An 18,913-nucleotide genomic window follows, 5' to 3' on the forward strand; every position below is an offset into this window, starting at 1 on the left:
TAATGTATTCCTTAAAGCCGTAGTTTACTGGGATAAATTCCCAGTGTAAGAAGCAGTTATTGATCAGAAATATGCATATAAAATGATGTAAAGAATAATAGAATGTTGTAATTTTTTCTTCCTTTTGGGGTTGTGTTTGTGTTCATGAAAACACAGACTGTGTTTGAGCTTTAAACTTAATATTAGTCTTGTTTTTCTATTAGTGTGTGCTACTTTGGGAAGTAGAGGGATTAGGGGAGCTTGATCTTAACAATGACCATTCTAAATTGTTTAAAGATATGTAGGCAAAGTTTATAGGAAACATCAAATTCTTAAGAACAGAGAGAACTTGTGCCAACATCAATTTTGGAATTATCATAGATGGCTTTAATGGTCCCTGAGCAGGAATCTAGATCTGCTTAGAGGTAGAATTCAAATATAATCAAGTTGGGGACTTCCTGGCAGGGCAGTTGTTGAGACTCCGTGCTTCCACTATAGGGAGTATGGGTTTGATCCCTGCTCAGGGAACTAAGATCCCGAATGCCGCATGGCACGGCCAAAAAAAAAACATAAAAAAAAAAAAAAATGACAAATATAATCAAGTTGAAAGCAAGTTGGGGCAGGGAGAGGGTGTGCCTGGGCAATTGTGGTTCATGTTTAAAGGCTCCAAGGATGTGAAAGCTACCTTAAAAAACAAAAGCCGGGGCCCGCAGCAGACTTCAGTCTCATCTGAAAAGTGGGAGAGTTGGACTAAATGTGAGGTTTCAAAACCAGAAATATTCAACAGAATAATCTACACGTCGATGGGAAAAGATTAGTGTGCATCCTTGATTCAAGAGTTTAAGAACCACTATAATGGACTTACTCAACAGGTGTTAATTGACCACCTCATAGGTGATGAGAATACAGTTGAGAAATAACATCCCTGTTCTCATGGAGTTTTATTGAAATGCTGAGGTAGGGGCGATGTGAAGTAGGAAGGGAGGAGAAAAATTGATGAACAAGATAATCTCAGATAGTGTTAAAGAAGAAAACCAGGCAGTGTAATTGAAGCAGATAATGTGATAGAGTGAAGAAGTGATTATGCTCACCTTATATTAATTGAGTAATTAAATGAGTCACTGTATATAATTGGCTAGCCTAGTGCCTGGAAATGTTAGTTCCCCCACTCTTCTAGAAAGTGATGAATTTTAAACAATCTCTCCTATTCTTTCCATCTCAGTCTGCCCTCCCACCATATGTTTGTGGTAGGGATAATATAAAAATTTCTTTCCATTCGAGGTGGAGAGAAGGAACTACGGTGAATGCACTGTATAGATACAAGTATACTTTCACCAAATGTGTATATGTTAAGAAAAAACAGTCATGGTTCCTGTTCTCACAGTTTTTAGAATAAAATTGGAAGGCATTATTGCTTCCCTTGGATTGACGTGATTCTGCTGCTGGTGTTAAAGGCACAAGGCAGCAGGTGGGTAGAGCTTGTTTGTCTGAGAAGCAGATAGGTGCCATTGAATCCCACCACTAACAAACAAAATCAGACTCCATGCTCCATGATAGTCTCTCTTTCAAAGGGTGGCATCTCCCCTCCATATATCCCAAGGGAAAAAGGAAGTACCAGGGAAGTTTGGAAAAATTGTTTGCTGGACTGAAAGAAGAGAATAGTGTGTGAGGCATTGGTGAATGTGTTGCTCTAGGGTTCAGAGAACCTGAGTCACAGTCTTGACTCTGTCACTCACAAGCCAAGTCTCCTAGGATAAGGTAAGTTACAAATCTTTGGAGCCTTGGTTTCTACATCTGTAGAATGAGTACATTCAACTGGTTGATTTCTAAGGTCTTTCTAGCTCTGACAAGTGTCTTCTAAATACTGCCTTTGTTAGGCACTGTAGTTGAAATCCTTACCACAGCTATCCACCATGCCTATTTGTGACAGGTGCTTAATCAGTTGGCTGTCTCTCTTAATGGTACTAATTGTTTAGTCACTGTTACTAAAAGCTTTCTGTTTAGTTTCATTTTGTGTTTTATCTTGGTTACTTTTATCTTTGTTAACTTGAAGAGGAAGGAATTTACTAGGGTATATAGGGAACTCCAAAGGCAAAAGCTGTGAGTCCCTTTGTCCTCTGTATTGCTAGGGCTGCCATGACAAACTGTACAGACTGGGTGGCTTAAAAAAATAGAAATGTATTTTCTCACAGTTTTGAATGCTGGAAATCAAAAATCAAGATGCCAGCATGGCTGGTTTGCTCTGAGGCCTCTCTCCTTTGCTTGTATATGACCACCCTCCCTGCCTCTTCACATGGTAGCACCTCTGTGCATGTGCATTCCTGGTGTCTCTCTATCTGTCTTAAGCTCTTCTTTTTATAAAGACACCAGTCAGATTGGATTAGGGCCCACCCTAAAAGCATCATTTTAACTTAATTACCTCTTTAAAGGCCCTGTCTCCAAATATTATGGGTCACATTATGAGGTATTGAGGATTTGGACTTCAACATATGAATTTTAGGGAAACACAATTGAGCCCATAACACCCTCTTTGCATTGTCTCAACAGTGAGAAGCATTTTACTTGGTAACTGTGTTTGTAGCCTATGGCTACTGTAATAAATTACCATAAACATGGTAACAGCACACAAAAATTTATTCTCTCATTTACAGAGGCAAGAAGTCCAAAATCAAGGTGTCACCAGGGCCACACATGCTCTGGAGGTTCTAGGGGAGAATCATTCCTTGTCTTCTAGCTTCTGGTAGCTCCAGACATTCCTTGGTTTGTGGCTGCATCACACCAAACTGTGCCTCTGTCACCACATGGCCTTCCCCTCTGTGTGTGTGTCTGCTCCTCTTCTGTCTCCTATAAGGGTACTGGTCACTGGATTTTAGACAAATGTCTATGCACAGATTATGCCAAATGTGTTTTCAGACCAAAGTCTGAACACATGGTAACAAGCATGTATGAATGTTACCATTTTTCTGGAGATATTCCTGGATTTGTGGTCGATGACTGACTCAAAGTCATATATTGGGAATTAAGATTCATAGATTTCAGATCAGTACTTAATACCTACTACAAAGTAGTGTACTGTCAGATTTATTAAATGTTGCTGGTTATACTATCACTTTGTTGTTTCTCTAGTGAAACACAAACCTATTTTTCTCTGGGCACAGGTGTTTCTATGCAGGGCCTTCTTTAGAACTTCAGTAACAGTTGTACAAGGAGAAACTATTGAATGGGTATGACCGCGGAAACTATTTAAAGGGTATGACCTCCTTTTTTTCTTAATTAAATCCTGAATATGAGGTTTTCTTAGCTTTGGATTTTGCTTCATTCTTATAAAAACAGAGTGATTAAACACCTGATTATTTAGATCAGATAACATATATCAAAGATGGATTACTTGAGATTTACTGTAATAATAGGTTTAAAATTTAGATCAATGTCTTGCACAAGTAGAACCTTAATAAACATGTTGAGTAAGATTGCTTCTCCAAATAATAGCAGTAGCCATGTCATGATGGGATCTCCAGGTTTCCAGGGGCTACCTCAGAAAGATGGTGCAGTATTAGGATGTGAACTCACCTCTCCTTACAGAAACATCAAAATCACAACTAACTAACTGCTGAATAACCATCAACAAAAAAAAATGCTGGAAACTAACACAAAGAATATCCTACATCCAAAGAAAAAGGAGAAACCACAATGAAACAGTTGGAGCGGCATAATTATGATAAAATAAAATTCCATACCCATTGGGTGGGTGACCCACAAACTGGAAAATAATTATACCACAAAAATTCTCCCACAGGAGTGAAAGTTCTGAGCCCCACATCAGGCTCCCCAGCCTGGGGGTCTAGCAATGGGAGGAGGAGCCTCCAGAGAATCGCTTTGAAGGCCAGTGGTGTTTGATTGGAGGAATTCCACAAGACTGGGGTAAGCAGAAACTCCACTCTTGGAAGGCACACACAAGGTCTCATGTGCACCAGGACATGGTGAAAAAAGCAGTGACCTCATAAGAGCTGGGTTCAGACCTAGCTGGTAGAATTGGAGGGTCTCCTGTGGAGGCAGGGGGTGGTTGTGACTCACTGAAGGGACAAATACATTGGCAGTGGTAGTTCTGGGGAGTACTCACTGGCATGAGCACTCCTGGAGGCTGCCATTTTTCCACCAAGAGGGGGCCCCACACAACAGCCTGTAGGCTCCAGTGCTGGGACACCTCAGGCCAAACAACCAACAGGGCAGCAACACAGCCCCACTCATCAGCAGACAGGGTGCTTAAAGTCTTCCTGAGCACACAGCTTCCTGCTAAACACATCCTTTGACACAGCCCTGCTCACCAGAGGGACAAGACCCAGTTCCACAAACCAGTGGGCAGAAACATGTCCCTCCCATCAGGAAGTCTGCACAAGTCTGTTAGACAGCCTCACCCACCAGGGGGCAGAGAGCAGAAGCAAGAAGAACTACAGTCCTGCAGCCTGTGGAATGGAAACCACAATCACAGAAAGTTAGACAAAATAAGCTGGCAGAGGAATATGTTCCAGATGAAGGAACAAGATAAAACCCCAGAACAACTAAGTGAAGTGGAGATAGGCAATCTACCCAAAAAAGAATTCAGAGTAATGATAGTAAAGATATCCAAGATCTTGGATGAAGAATGGAGGCACAGATCGAGAAGATATAAGAAATGTTTAACAAAGAGCTAGAAGAAATAAAGAACAAACAAACAGAGATGAACAATATGATAACTGAAATGAAAAATACACTAGAAGGAATCAATAGCAGAATAACTGAGGCAGAAGAACGGATAAGTGATCTGGAAGACAGAATGCTGGAAATCACTGTCGTGGAAGAGAATAAAGAAAAAAGAATGAAAAGAAATAAGGACAGTCTAAGAGACCTCTGGGTAAACATTAAAGTCACTGACATTTCCATGGCAGGGGTCCCAGAAGGAGAAAAGAGAGAGGAAAGACCTGAGAAAATAATTGAAGAGATAATAGATGAAAACTTCCCAAACACGGGAAAGGAAACAGTCACCCAAGTCCAAGAAGCACAGAAAGTCCCAGGCAGGAAAAATCCATGGAGGAACATGTCAAGACACAGAGTAATCAAACTGACAAAACTTAGAAACAAAGAAAAAATGTTAGAAGCATCAAAGGGAAAAGCAACATAACAAACAAGGGAATTCCCATAAGGTCATCAGCTGATTTCTCAGCAGAAACTCTGCAGTCCAGAAGGGAGTGGCATGATATATTTAAAATGATGAAAGGGATGAACCTACAACCAAGAATACTTTACCCAGCAAGGCCCTCATTCAGATTCGATGGAGAATCAAAAGTATCACAGAAAAGAAAAAGCTAAGAGAATTCATCACCACCAGACCAGCTTTGCAACAAATGCTAAAGGAACTTCTCTAGGTGGAAAAGAAAAGGCCACAACTAGTAAAAAGAAAAATATGAATGGAAAAGCACACCAGTAAAGGCAAACATACAGGAAAGGTAGGAAATCATCCACACACAAATATATCAAAACCAGCAATCGTGAGACGAGGAGAGCACAAATGCAGGATATTGGAAGTGCATTTGAAAATAAAAGACAAGCAACTTAAAACAATCTTGTTTATTTATAGACTACTGTATCAAAACCTCATGATAACTGCGAACCAAAAATCTACAAGAGATAAACACACAAAAAAGAAAAAGGAATCCAAACACAGCACTAAAATTATTATCAAATCACAAGAGAACAAAAGAGGAAGGGAAGAAAAAGACCTAGAAGAGCAAATCCAAAACGATTAAGAAAATGGCAGTAAGAATATACAAAATCAGTAATTCCCTTAAATGTAAATGGATTAAATGCTCCAACCAAGACATAGACTGGCTGAATGGATACAAAAACAAGACCCATATATATGCTGTCTACAAGAGACCCACTTCAGATCTAGGGACACATAGAGACTGAAAGTGAGGGGATGGAAAAAGTTATTCCATGAAAAGGGAAATCAAAAGAAAGCTGGAGTGGCAATACTCATATCAGACAAAATCAACTTTAAAATAAAGACTGTTACAAGAGACAAAGAAGGGCACTACATAGTGATCAAGGGATCAATCCAAGAAGAAGATATAACAATTGTAAATATATGTGCACCCAACATAGGAGAACCTCAATATATAAGGCAAATAAAACAGCCATAAAAGGAGAAATCAACAGAAACACAATAGTGGGGGACTTTAACACCACTCTCATCAATGGACAGATCATCCAGACAGAAAATCAATAAGGAAACACTGGCCTTAAATGACACATTAGACCAGATGGACTTTATTGATATTTATAGAACATTCCACCCAAAAGCACCAGAATACACATTCTTCTCAAGTGCACATGGAACATTCTCCAGGATTGATCACATGCTGGGCCAGAAAGCACACCATGGTAAATTTAAGAAAATTAAAATCATATCAAGCATCTTTTCTAACCACAATGCTATGAGTTAGAAACCAACCACAAGGAAACAACTGTAAAAAAACACAAACATGTGGAGGATAAACAATATTCTACTGAACAACCAATGGATCACTGAAGAAATCAAAGAAGAAATAAAAAAATACCTAGAGACAAATAACAATGAAAACACAATGATCCCAAACCTAAGGGATGCAGCAAAAGCAATTCTTTTTAAAATTAATTAATTTATTAATTTTAATTTTAATTTTTTATTGGAGTAAAATTGCTTAACAATGCTGTGTTGGTTTCTGCTGTACAATGAAGTGAAACAGCTATACCTATATCCACTCTCTCTTGGACTTCCCTCCCACCTCCCCATCCCACCCACCTAGGTCATCACAGAGCACCGAACTGAGCTCTCTGTGCTATACAGCAGGTTCCCACTAGCTATCTATTTTACACACGGTAGTGTATTTATGTCAAACTTAATATCCCAGTTCATCCCACCCTCCCCCTACCCCCCATGTCCACATGTCTGTTCTCTATGTCTACATCTCTATTCCTGCCCTACAAATAAGTTCATCTGTACCATTTTTCTAGATTCCACATATATGCATTAATATACAATATTTGTTTTTCTCTTTCTGGCTTACTTCACTCTGTGTGACAGACTCTAGGTCCATCCATATCTCTACAAATGATCCAATTTCATTCCTTTTTATGGCTGAGTAATATTCCGTTGTATGTATGTACCACATCGTCTTTATCCATTCATCTATTGTTGGACATTTAGGTTGTTTCCATGTCCTGGCTATTGTAAATAGTGCTGCAATGAACATTGTGGTACATGTATCTTTTTGGATTATGGTTTTCTAAGGGTATATGCCCAGTAGTGGGATTGCTGTGTCATATGGTAGTTCTATTTTTAGTTTTTTAAGGAACCTCCACAATGTTCTTCATAGTGGCTGTATCAATTTACATTCCCACCAACAGTGCAAAAGGGTTCCCTTTTCTCCATACCCTCTCCAGTTTTTATTGTTTGTAGATTTTTTGATGATGGACGTTCTGAGCAGTGTTAGGTGATACTTCATTGTAGTTTTGACTTGCATGTCTCTGATAATTAGTGATGTTGAGCATCTTTTCATTTGCCTCTTGGCCATATGTATGTCTTCTTTGGTGAAATGTCTATTTAGGTCTTCTGCTCATTTTTTGGTTGAGTTGTTTGTTTTTTTGGTACTGAGCTCCATGAGCTGTTTCTATATTTTTGAGATTAATCCTTTGTCTATTGCTTCATTTGCAAATATTTTCTCCCATTATGAAGGTTGTCTTTTCAGCTTGTTTATGGTTTCCTTTGCTGTGCAAAAGCTTTTGAGGTTCATTAGGTCCCAATTGTTTATTTTTGTTTTAATTTTCATTACTCTAGGAAGTGGGTCAAAAAAGATCTTGCTGTGGTTTATGTCAGAGTGCTTTTCCTATGTTTTCCTCTAAGAGTTTTAAGTATCCAGTCTTACATTTAGGTCTTTAATCCATTTGGAGTTTATTTTTGTGTATGGTGTTAAGTAGTGTTCTAATATCATTCTTTTACATGTAGCTGTCCAGTTTTCCCAGGACCACTTATTGAAGAGGCTGTCTTTTCTCCATTGTATGTTCTTGCCTCCTTTGTCATAAATTAGGTGACCATTAGTGTGTGGGTTTATCTCTGGGCTTTCTATCCTGTTCCATTGATCTATATTTCTGTTTTTGTGCCAGTACTATACTGTCTTGATTACTATAGCTTTGTAGTATAGTTTGAAGTTGGGGAGCCTGATTCCTCCAGCTCTGTTTTTTTTTTTTTTCCTCAAGATTGCTTTGGCTATTTGGGGTCTTTTGTGTTTCCATACAAATTGTGAAATTTTTTGCTCTAATTCTGTGAAGAATGCCATTGGTAGTTTGATAGGGATTGCATTGAATCTGTAGATTGCTTTGGGTAGTATAGTCGTTTTCACAATACTGATTCTTCCAAACCAAGAACATGGTATATTTCTCCACCTGTTTGTGTCATTTTGATTTCTTTCATCAGTGTTTTATAGTTTGCTGCATACAGGTCTTTTGCCTCCTTATGTAGGTTTATTCCTAGGTATTTTATTCTTTTTGTTGTGATGGTAAATATGATTGTTCCTTAATTTATCTTTCTGATTTTTCATTATTAGTGTATAAGAATGTGAGAGATTTCTGTGCATTAATTTTGTATCCTGCAACCTTACCAAATTCGTTGATTAGCTCTAGTAGTTTTCTGGTGGCATCTTTAGGATTATCTATGTATAGTATCCTGTCATCTGCAAACAGTGACAGTTTTACATCTTTTCCAAATTGTATTCCTTTATTTCTTTTTCTTCTCTGATTGCCATGGCTAAGACTTCCAAAACTATGTCGAATAATAGTGGCAAGAGTGGACACCCTTGACTTGTTCCTGATCGTAGAGGAAATACTTTCAGTTTTTCACCATTGAGAATGATATTTGCTGTGGGTTTGTCATATATGGCCTTTATTATGTTGAGGTAGGTTCCCTCTATGTCCATTTTCTGGAGAGTTTTCATCATAAATGGGTGTTGAATTTTGTTGAAAGCTTTTTCTGCATCTATTGAGATGATCATATATTTTTTATTCTTCATTTTGCTAGTATGATGTATCACATTGATTGATTTGTGTATATTGAAGAATCCTTGCATTCCTGGGATAAACCCCACTCCATCATGGTCTATGATCCTTTTACTGTGTTGTTGGATTCTGTTTGCTCATATTTTGTTCAGAATTTTTGCATCTATGTACATCAGTGTTACTAGTCTCTAATTTACTTTTTTTGTGATATCTTTGTCTGGTTTTGGTATCAGTATGATGGTAGCTTCGTAGAAAGAACTTTGAAGTGTTCCTCCCTCTGCAATTTTTTGGAAGAGTTTGAGGAGGATAGGTGTTAGCTCTTCTCTAAATGTTTGATAGAATTCAGCTGTGAAGCCATGTGGTCCTGGACTTTTGCTTTTTGGAAGATTTTTAATCACAGTTTCAATTTCAATACTTGTGATAGATCTGTTTATATTTTCTAATTCTTCCTGTTTCAGTCTTGGAAAATTGTACCTTTCCAAGAGTTTGTCCATTTCTTCCAAGTTGTCCATTTTATTCACATATAGTTGTTTGTAGTAGTTTCTTATGATCCTTTCTATTTCTGTGGTGTCTGTTGTAATTTCTCCTTTTCCATTTCTAATTTTATTGATTTGAGTCCTGTCTGTTTTTTTTTTCTTGATGAATGTGGCTAAAGGTTTATCAATTTTGTTTATCTTCTCAAAAAACCCGCTTTTAATTTTATTTATCTGTGCTATTGTTTTCTTCTTTTCTATTTCATTTATTTCTGTTCTGATCTTTATGATTTCTTTCCTTCTACTGACTTTGGATTTTCTTTCTTCTTCTTTCTCTAGTTGCTTTAGGTGTAAGGTTAGACTGTTTATTTGAGATTTTTCTTGTTTCTTGAGGTGAGATTGAATTGATATAAACTTCCCTCTTAGAACTGCTTTTGTTGCATTGCATAGGTTTTGGGTTGTCTTGTTTTTGTTGTCATTTGTTTCCATGTATTTTTTTAAATTCTTCTTCGATTTCTTCAATGATCTCTTGGTTATTTAGTAGTGCACTCTTCAGCCTCCATGTATTTGTGTATTTTACAGTTTTTTTTTTATGGTAATTGATTGCCAGTCTCACAGCATGTGGTCAGAAAAGATGCTTGATACAATTTCAATTTTCTTAAATTTTCTGAGGCTTGATTTGTGACCCAAGATGTGATCTATCCTGGAGAATGTTCAATGTGCTCTTGAGAAGAAAGTGTATTCTGCCACCTTTGGGTGGAATGTCCTATAAATATCAATTAAATCTGTCTGTTCTATTGTGTCATTTAAAGCTTGTGTTTCCTCATTTATTTCTGTGTGGATGATCTGTCCATTGGTGTAAGTGGGGTGTTAAAGTCCCCTACTATTATTGTGTTACTGTCAATTTCCCTTTTTATGGTTGTCAGAATCTGCCTTATGTACTGAGGTGCTCCTATGTTGGGTGCATAAATATTTATATTTGTTATAACTTCTTCTTGGATTGACCCCTTGATCATTATGTAGTGTCCTTCCTTGTCTCTTGTAACACTATTTTAGTGTCTAGTTTGTCTGATATGAATATTGCTACTCCAGCTTTCTTTTGATTTCCATTCTCATGGAATATCTTTTTCCATCCCCTCACTTTCAGTCTGTATGTGTCCCTAGGTCTGAAATGGGTCTCTTGTAAGCAGCATAAATATGGATCTTGTTTTGGTATCCATTCAGCCAGTCTGTGTCTTTTTGTTGCAGCATTTAATACATTTACATTCAAGGTTATTATCAATATGTATGTTCCTATTACCATTTTCTTAATTGTTTTGGGTTTGTTTTTTGGTGTTTTTTTCTTCTCTAGTGTTTCCCGCCTAGAGAAGTTCCTTTAGCATTTGTTATAAAGCTGGTTTGGTGGTGCTGAATTCTCTTAGCTTTTGCTTGTCTGTAAAGCTTTTGATTTCTCCATCAAATCACAATGAGATCCTTGCTTGACAGAGTAATCTTGGCTGTAGTTTTTTCTCTTTCATCACTTTAAGTATATCCTGCCACTCCCTTCTGGCCTGCAGCGTTTCTGCTGAAAAATCAGCCGATAACCTTGTTGGGATTCCTTTGTATGTTATTTTTTGCTTTTCCCTTGCTGCTTTCAATATTTTTCTTTGAATTTAATTTTTGTTAGTTTGATTAATATGTGTTTTGGTGTGTTTCTCCTAGGGTTTTTCCTGTATGGGACTCACTGCACTTCCTGGCCTTGATTATTTCCTTTCCCATGTTAGGGAAGTTTTCCAATATAATCCCTTCAAAAATTTTCTCATACGCTTTCTCTTTTCTCTTCTTCTTCTGGGACCCCTATAATTCGAATATTGGTTAGTTTAGTGTTGTCCCAGAAGTCTCTGAGATTGTCTTCAATTCTTTTTATTCTTTTTTCTTTATTCTGCTCCTCGGCACTTATTTCTACCATTCTGTCTTCCAGCTCACTTATTTGTTCTTCTCCCTCAGTTATTCTGTTATTGATTCCTTCTAGTGTAGTTTTCATTTCATTTATTGTGTTGTTTGCCTCTGTTTGTTCTTTAGTTCTTCTAAATCTTTGTTAAACATTTCTTTTATTTTCTTAATCCATACCTCCATTCTCTTTCTGAGATTCTGGATCATGTTTACTATCATTACTCTGAATTCTTTTTCAGGTAGGTTGCCCATTTCCTCTTCATTTATTTGGTCTTGTAGGTTTTTACCTTGCTCCTTCATCTGTGACATATTTTTTTGTCATCTCATGTTTTTATTGATTGATTGGATTGTGTTCCTGTCTTACTGGTTGTTTGGCCTGAGCCATCCAGCACTGGAGTTGGTAGACTGTTGGGTAGAGCTGGGTCTCAGTGCCAAGATGAGGACCTCCAGGAGACCTCACTCTGATGAATATTCCCTGTGGCCTGAGGTTCTCTGAGGGTCCAATGGTTCAGACTCAGAGGTCTCACTGCAGGAGCTGTGGCCCAACCCCCAGCTCACGTCCCAAGATCCCTCAAGCCATGCAGAGTGAGAAAAAGAAAAAACGAAAAAAAGGAGCAGTAAATAGCAAAGAGTAAAAATAAAATAAGATTAGAAAAATAAAAGATATGTTAGAAAGATAAAAAATAAAAATACAGATGAAACAACAACTGAAGGTAAAACAGAACCGCAATAGTGAAAAAGAGGAGGAAAAAAAAGCCAGAAAAGGCTTTCGCTGTGTGGGGCCGGGGTTTAGGAAGGGGCGGGGTTTAGGTGGTGGGTGGAGCCTATGCTTAGGATGCACACGGCTAAGGGGGCTAGGGGGTTGGGCTTTGGCTCAGTGTAGCACAAGGCGCCCATCAGTGCTTCTGGCCTTGGAGGGTGGAGGACCAGGTCCAGGACCCCAGCAGGCTCACTGGGCCTGAGTGGGTGGGGGAAATGCCTGCGGTGCTTCCCCTGATTCCCTGGCCCTGGGGGGTCCCCCCAACCACCTCTCCTCCTTTTCCCCCCTCCTCCTTCCCTCCTACATCCCTAGGACCCCTACAGCTGGAGGTGGCCTCAAAGGGCAGAGTACCAGGCCTGGGAACCCAGCAGGCTTTCCAGGGCCCAAGTGAGTGTGGGAAGTGCCCTGCATGTCTTCCTTGATCCTCAGATCCCAGACAGCCCCTCCCCGTCTGCCTCTCCTCTTCTCCCCCACCTCCTTCCTACTCCCCTAGGACCAACGTGGCCTGGAGGGGGCCTCGGAGGGCAGGTGACCCGGCCTGGGAGCCTGGCAGGCTTCTCAGGGCTGAGTGGGCAGGTGAAAGGCCCGCTGCACCTCCCCTGATCCTCCTGTTGTAGAAGGTCACCCACCCACCATCCACCTCTTCTACTCTTTCTCCCACTTCCCACCCTCACAGGCTCTTAGGACCCACGAGTCTGGAGAGGGCCCCAGAGGACGCAAGACCAGACCCAGGAGCCCAGCAGCATTCCTGGGGCTCAAGAGGGTGGGGGAAATGTCCCCCACACCTCCCCTGATCCTCCAATCCCAGAGGGCCCCTCCATGTTTGCTTCTCCTGCTATTCCCCCTTCTCCCTCCTTCCAACGCCCCTAGGACCCACGAGTCCAGAGGGGGCCCCAGAGAATGGAAGACCCGGCCTGGAGCCCTGCAGGCTTCCTGGGGTCCAATTGGGCAGGCGAAATGCTAGGCATGCTCCCCTGTGATCCTCCGAGACCCTTGAGGGTCCCTCCAGGCGTGGGAACCCCTCCCCTCCCAGCCACCCCTCAGGGGCACCAGTCCTGTCCAGCCTCCACTTCTCCTCCCCCCTCACTCCCACCACGTCCTACTTGGTCACTTGGGGGTTCCTCCCATTTCTTTGGGCATCGAGGTCCCCCAACAGTGTCTGGCAGGTGCCCTAGTTGTGGGGAGACATGAACTCTGTGTCCTGCCCCACTACCATCTTCACAAAAGCAGTTCTAAGAGGGAAGTTTACAGCAATACAATCTTACCTCAGGAAACAAGAAAAATCTGAAATAAACAACCTAACCTTACACCTAAAGCAACTAGAGAAAGAAGAACAAACAAAACCCAGAGTTAGTAGAAGGGAAGAAATCATAAAGATCAGAGCAGAAATTAATGAAAAGAGATGAACAAAATAATAGAAAAGATCAATGAAACTATAAGCAGGTTATTTGAAAAGATAAACAAAAATGATAAACCTTAACCACACTCATCAAGTAAAAGGGGAGAGGGCTCAAATCAATAAAATTATAAATGAAAAAGAAGTTGTAATGGACACCACAGAAATACAAAGGATCATTACAGACTACTACAAGCCACTATATGCCAATAAAGTGGACAACTTAGAAGAAATGGACAAATTCTTAGAAAGATACAACCTTCCAAGACTGAACCAGGAAGAAATAAAAAATATGAACAGACCAATCACAAGTACTAATATTGAAACTGTGATTAATAAACTCCAAAAAAACAAAAGTCCAGGACCAGATGGCTTCACAGGAAAATTCTATCAAACATTTAGAGAAGAGTTAATACCTATCATTCTGAAACTATTCCAAAAAATTGCAGTGTTTGGAACACTTCCAAACTCATTCTATGATACCAACATAACCCTGACACCAAAACCAGGCAAAGATACCACAAGAAAAGAAAATTACACGTCAATAGCACTGATGAACATAGACAGAAAAATCCTCAACAAAATAATAGCAATCTGAATCCAACAATACATTAAAAGGATCATACACCAAGATCGTGTGATTTATCCCAGGTATGCAAGGATTCTTCAGTACACACAAATCAATCAATGTGATACACCACATCAACACACTGAAGAATAAAAACTATATGATCATCTCAGTAGATGCAGAAAAAGCTTTTGACAAAATTCAACAGCCATTTATGATAAAAGCTCTCCAGAAAGTGGGCATAGAGGAAACATACCTCAAAATAATAAAGGCTGTATATGACCAACCCACAGCTAACATCATATTCAATGGTGAAAAGCTAAAAGCATTTCCTCCAAGATCAGGAACAATACAAGGATGTTCACTCTTGCCACTTTTATTCAACATAGTTTTGGAAGTCCTAGCCATGGCAATCAGCAAAGAAAAAGAAATAAAAGGAATCCAATTTGGAAAAGAAGAAGTAAAACTGTCACTGTTTGCAGATGACAGGATACTATACATAGAAAATCCTAAAAATGCTACCAGAAATCTCCTACATCAATGAGTAAAGTAAATTTGCAGGATACAAAATTAATACACATAAATTTGTTGCATTTCTATACACTGGCAATGAAAGATCAGAAAGAGAAATTAAAGAAATGATCCGATTTACCATCATATCAAAAAGAATAGGATACCTAGAAATAAACCTACCTAAGGAGGCAAAAGACCTGTACTCCAAAACTTTAAGACGCTGATGAAGAAATTGAAGATGACACAAACAGATGGAGAGATATACCATGTTCTTTGATTGGAAGAATCAATATTGTCAAAATGACTATACTACTCAAGACTATCTACAGATTCAATGCAATTCCTATAAAATTACCAATGGCATTTTTCACAGTACTAGAACAAAAACTTTACAATTTGTACGGAAACATAAAGACCATGAATAGCCAAAGCAATCTTGAGAAAGAAAACTGGAGCTGTTGGAGTCAGGCTCCCTGACTTCAGACTCTACTACAAAGCTACATCATCCAAATAGTATGGTAGTGGCACAAAAACCAGAAATATAGATCAATGGAACAGGATAGAAAGCCCAGAGATATACCCATGCACCTATGGTCAATTAATCTACAACAAATGAGGCAAGACCCTACAATGGAGGAAAGACAGTCTCTTCAATAAGTGGTGTTTGGAAAACTGGACAGCTGCATGTAAAAAAATGCAATTAGAATATTCTTTAACAGCATACATAAAAATATCCAAAATGGATTAAAGGCCTAAATGTAAGACCGTATATTATAAAACTCTTAGAGGAAACCATAAGCAGAACACTCTTTGAGATAAATCGCTGCAATATCTTTTTAGATCCGTCTCCTAGAGTAATGGAAATAAAAACAAAAATAAATATATGGGATCTAATTAAACTCAAAAACTTTTGCACAGAAAGGAAACCATAAAAAAAATGAACAGACAACCTCCAGAATGGGAGAAAATATTTGCAAACAATGAGACCAACAAGGGATTAATCTCCAAAATATACAAAGAGTGCATGCAGCTCAATATCAAAAAAACAAAGAGCCCAATCAAAAAATGGGCAGATCTAAACAGACGTTTCTCCAAAGAACATATACATTTGGCTAAATAGCACATGAAAAGTTGCTCAACATCACTAATTATTAGAGAAATGAAAATAAAAACTACAATGTGGTATCACCTCTCACCAGTCAGAATGGTCACCATCAAAAAATCTACAAACAAAAAATTCTGGAGAGGGTGTGGGAAAAAGAGTACCCTCCTACACTGTTGGTGGGAATGTAAACTGGTACAGCCATTATGCAGAACAGTATGGAGGTTCCTTAAAAAACTAAAAATAGAGTTACCATATGAGCCAGCAATCCCACTCCTGGGCATATATCCAGAGAAAACCATAGTTCGAAAAGATACATGCGCCCCAATATTCATTGCAGCGTTGTGTACAATAGCCAAGACATGCAAGCCACCTAAATGTCCATATATAGATGAAAAGATAAAGAAGATGTGGTACACATATACAATGGAGTATCACTCAGCCATTAAAAAGAATGAAATATTGTCATTTGCCTCAACATGGATGTACCTGGAGATTATCATATTAAGTGAAGTAAGTCTCACAGAGAAAGACAAGTATCATATGATACCACTTATATGTGGAATCTTAAAAAAATGATACAAATGGACTTATTTACAAAACAGAAACATACAGATTAGAGAATGAACTTATGGTTACCAGTGGGGAAGATAGAGGGGGAGGCATAGATTGGGAGTTTGGGATTGACTTATACACACTGCTATATTTAAAATTGATAACCAACAGGGACCTACTGTATAACATAGGGAATGCTGCTTAATATTCTGTAATAACCTAAATGGGAAATTAATTTGAAAAAGAATAGATACATGCATATGTATAACTGAATCAGTTTGCTTTACATCTGAAACTAACAACATTGTTAATCAACTATAATATAAAATAAAAATTTAAAAAATATAAACAGAATGAACATGAAAAAATATGTTGAGTGAATGAATAAATGATAACTACAAATCCCCTTAATATGATATAGCTAAGTATTGATAGTGAGAAAAGAGGAGTGTGGGTTCTTCTGTCATTTTGCTTATTCAGGGTAACATCTACTCCTATTTACAGATTTATTGTTACTATTACTATGTTAGACCAAATCTTTTATTCATTCAACAGTATTTATTGAGTGCCTGCTATCTGCCAGACACTATTCTAGGAGTTGAGAATCCATCAGTGGAAAAAAAAAATGTATTAAGAATGTCCAAATCAGATAAAAACACATTATATAAGTAGTGGTGTGTATGAATGTGTTTGTGTAAAGGTACATTAAGTGCTTCAGAAAAGTCTCCTCTCTAAAGAAAATTATAAAAAATAATATATGTATATGTTGGATAGGCAATTTTCATTCTTTGAAATATCTCAAAATGCATTTGTTTATATATATTGATATTTTTCATTTTATGTCAAGTTATATTAAATGGCCAGTTTAAAGAATTACTAATATTATAGTCTCAAAATGAGCTAAACTCCTATTTTATAAAACAGATTGGTCAGTTCTGATGAAATAGTTTACTTATTTATCTATACACATATAAACTATCATTGCTTCTCTGAGGTCTGGGAAATGAATGATGATCTTCAATAGGAATTTTTATCTACTGAAGTGTAGTGTGTGATAGCATACCCAAATGACTCGATTTATACTAGAAATGAGAAATGTCAATGTGTGTTTAGGAGGCCTAGACCTATATTAAATGAGCATGTGTAAACGTGTGCATGTGTGTGTGTTTGCACACGCCTGTCCCTGTCCCTATTTCTATCTCCAAATGTCATCCATCTCCTACAAGCCATCTTTAGCTGTGATTTCTCCATGTGGGTCCACATGATAGTCATTAGTATAACTCCTCATCAGCTTATTTTTCTATTGTGTTCTTCGTGCTGGTTGTAACAAGCCTCTGCCCACCTCCATGTTCTTCTGGAGCATCTTGTGAGATGTAATTTGCTCTACAAATTGTAGTTTAATTCAGACAGACAATAAAAACCCTGGAGAGAGTTTCTCATTCCTTTCATTCTGGGGTGGCCATTTTTATTACTGCAAAGACATGTTCTCGAAATGCACATTACAGCAAATTTGGTATGGCTTGAGAGTTTTTCACATTTCTCTGATTTCTTATACAAGCACTGTCATGGCATACTTTTAATACCATGGATAAAACAGAAGGAATAAGCCTCTAAATGCTTTAAAACGTTTGGATGCTTGTTTTATTCTTGGCAAATCATCTGAATGATAGTCTCAATTTTATCTTAGGATCATAATAAATCATCAGAAAGCTGTGTATTTGGACCGAATTTTCTTGACATCCCTCTGACTCCATCTGCTATAGAATATATTTCTTTGAGTAGCATTTTGGATTTTTGTCCTGGGCTTTGAGTAAGGGGTAACCATGAGAAATGGAACCTGCTTCTTCACTTGCTGTAGGAGTTCTGTGAACAGTTATTATCCACAGCTTAGGCAGAGAGGAAAAATATTGTCTGCATCTCAGATAACCATGATATTGTAGTACCTGATTTTCTTTCCAAGGAGTGTGGAATACTAGAATGCTGTGAAAAAGGTAACAATTAAAACTATCTTAATTATTCCTTAATGTATTTGATTACACAACCAATTTTTTCTAACTGTGTGGACAAAGGAGATTCTGGATTCTACATTACCCCGATCCCTTTCACCCAACAAGGCTCCATGTTAACTGAGTATATTTTCTTTGTTTGAAAGAGTTACAGTGTTAATGATAGTATTCAATATATAGAATCCATATTCAGATAGCCTGATGTACCTCATTTACACCAGGTATGTTCCTGATCCCTGGATCAGATGGGTTCAATTAGGAAACCTACTGAGCAGAATTTTAGGAGATGCTGAGGAACATAGTCTATATAAATTCTTTTGATCTGTTGTCTATATAGTATTTTAATCCAATATTTTTAGTTGTGGTCAAATTATCTTTGAGATACTAAAAAGAGAGGGCAAAGAACACCAACAAATTGGGCTACTATAAGAATTGTCTCTATGCTAAAGTAAAAACTAATTTTTATCACTTGAAACTACACTTAATAAATCAGCTGTGGATGAATAGAAATGAGTTTATAAAAATCAGATTTAACATATTCGAAGAAAAGGAGGAGTTGA

General features: G+C 38.1%; 1 protein-coding gene across 1 annotated transcript in view; it reads left to right on the forward strand.

The window, feature by feature from the left end:
- SLC26A7 (solute carrier family 26 member 7) overlaps positions 1-18,913 on the forward strand; it is a 267,698-nt gene that overhangs the window by 169,554 nt on the left and 79,231 nt on the right. The gene's annotated exons all lie outside the window — the stretch shown is intronic.

The sequence above is a fragment of the Balaenoptera physalus genome (genome assembly GCF_965194825.1).
Source record: "Balaenoptera physalus genome assembly, chromosome: 17".
NCBI lineage: Eukaryota > Metazoa > Chordata > Mammalia > Artiodactyla > Balaenopteridae > Balaenoptera > Balaenoptera physalus.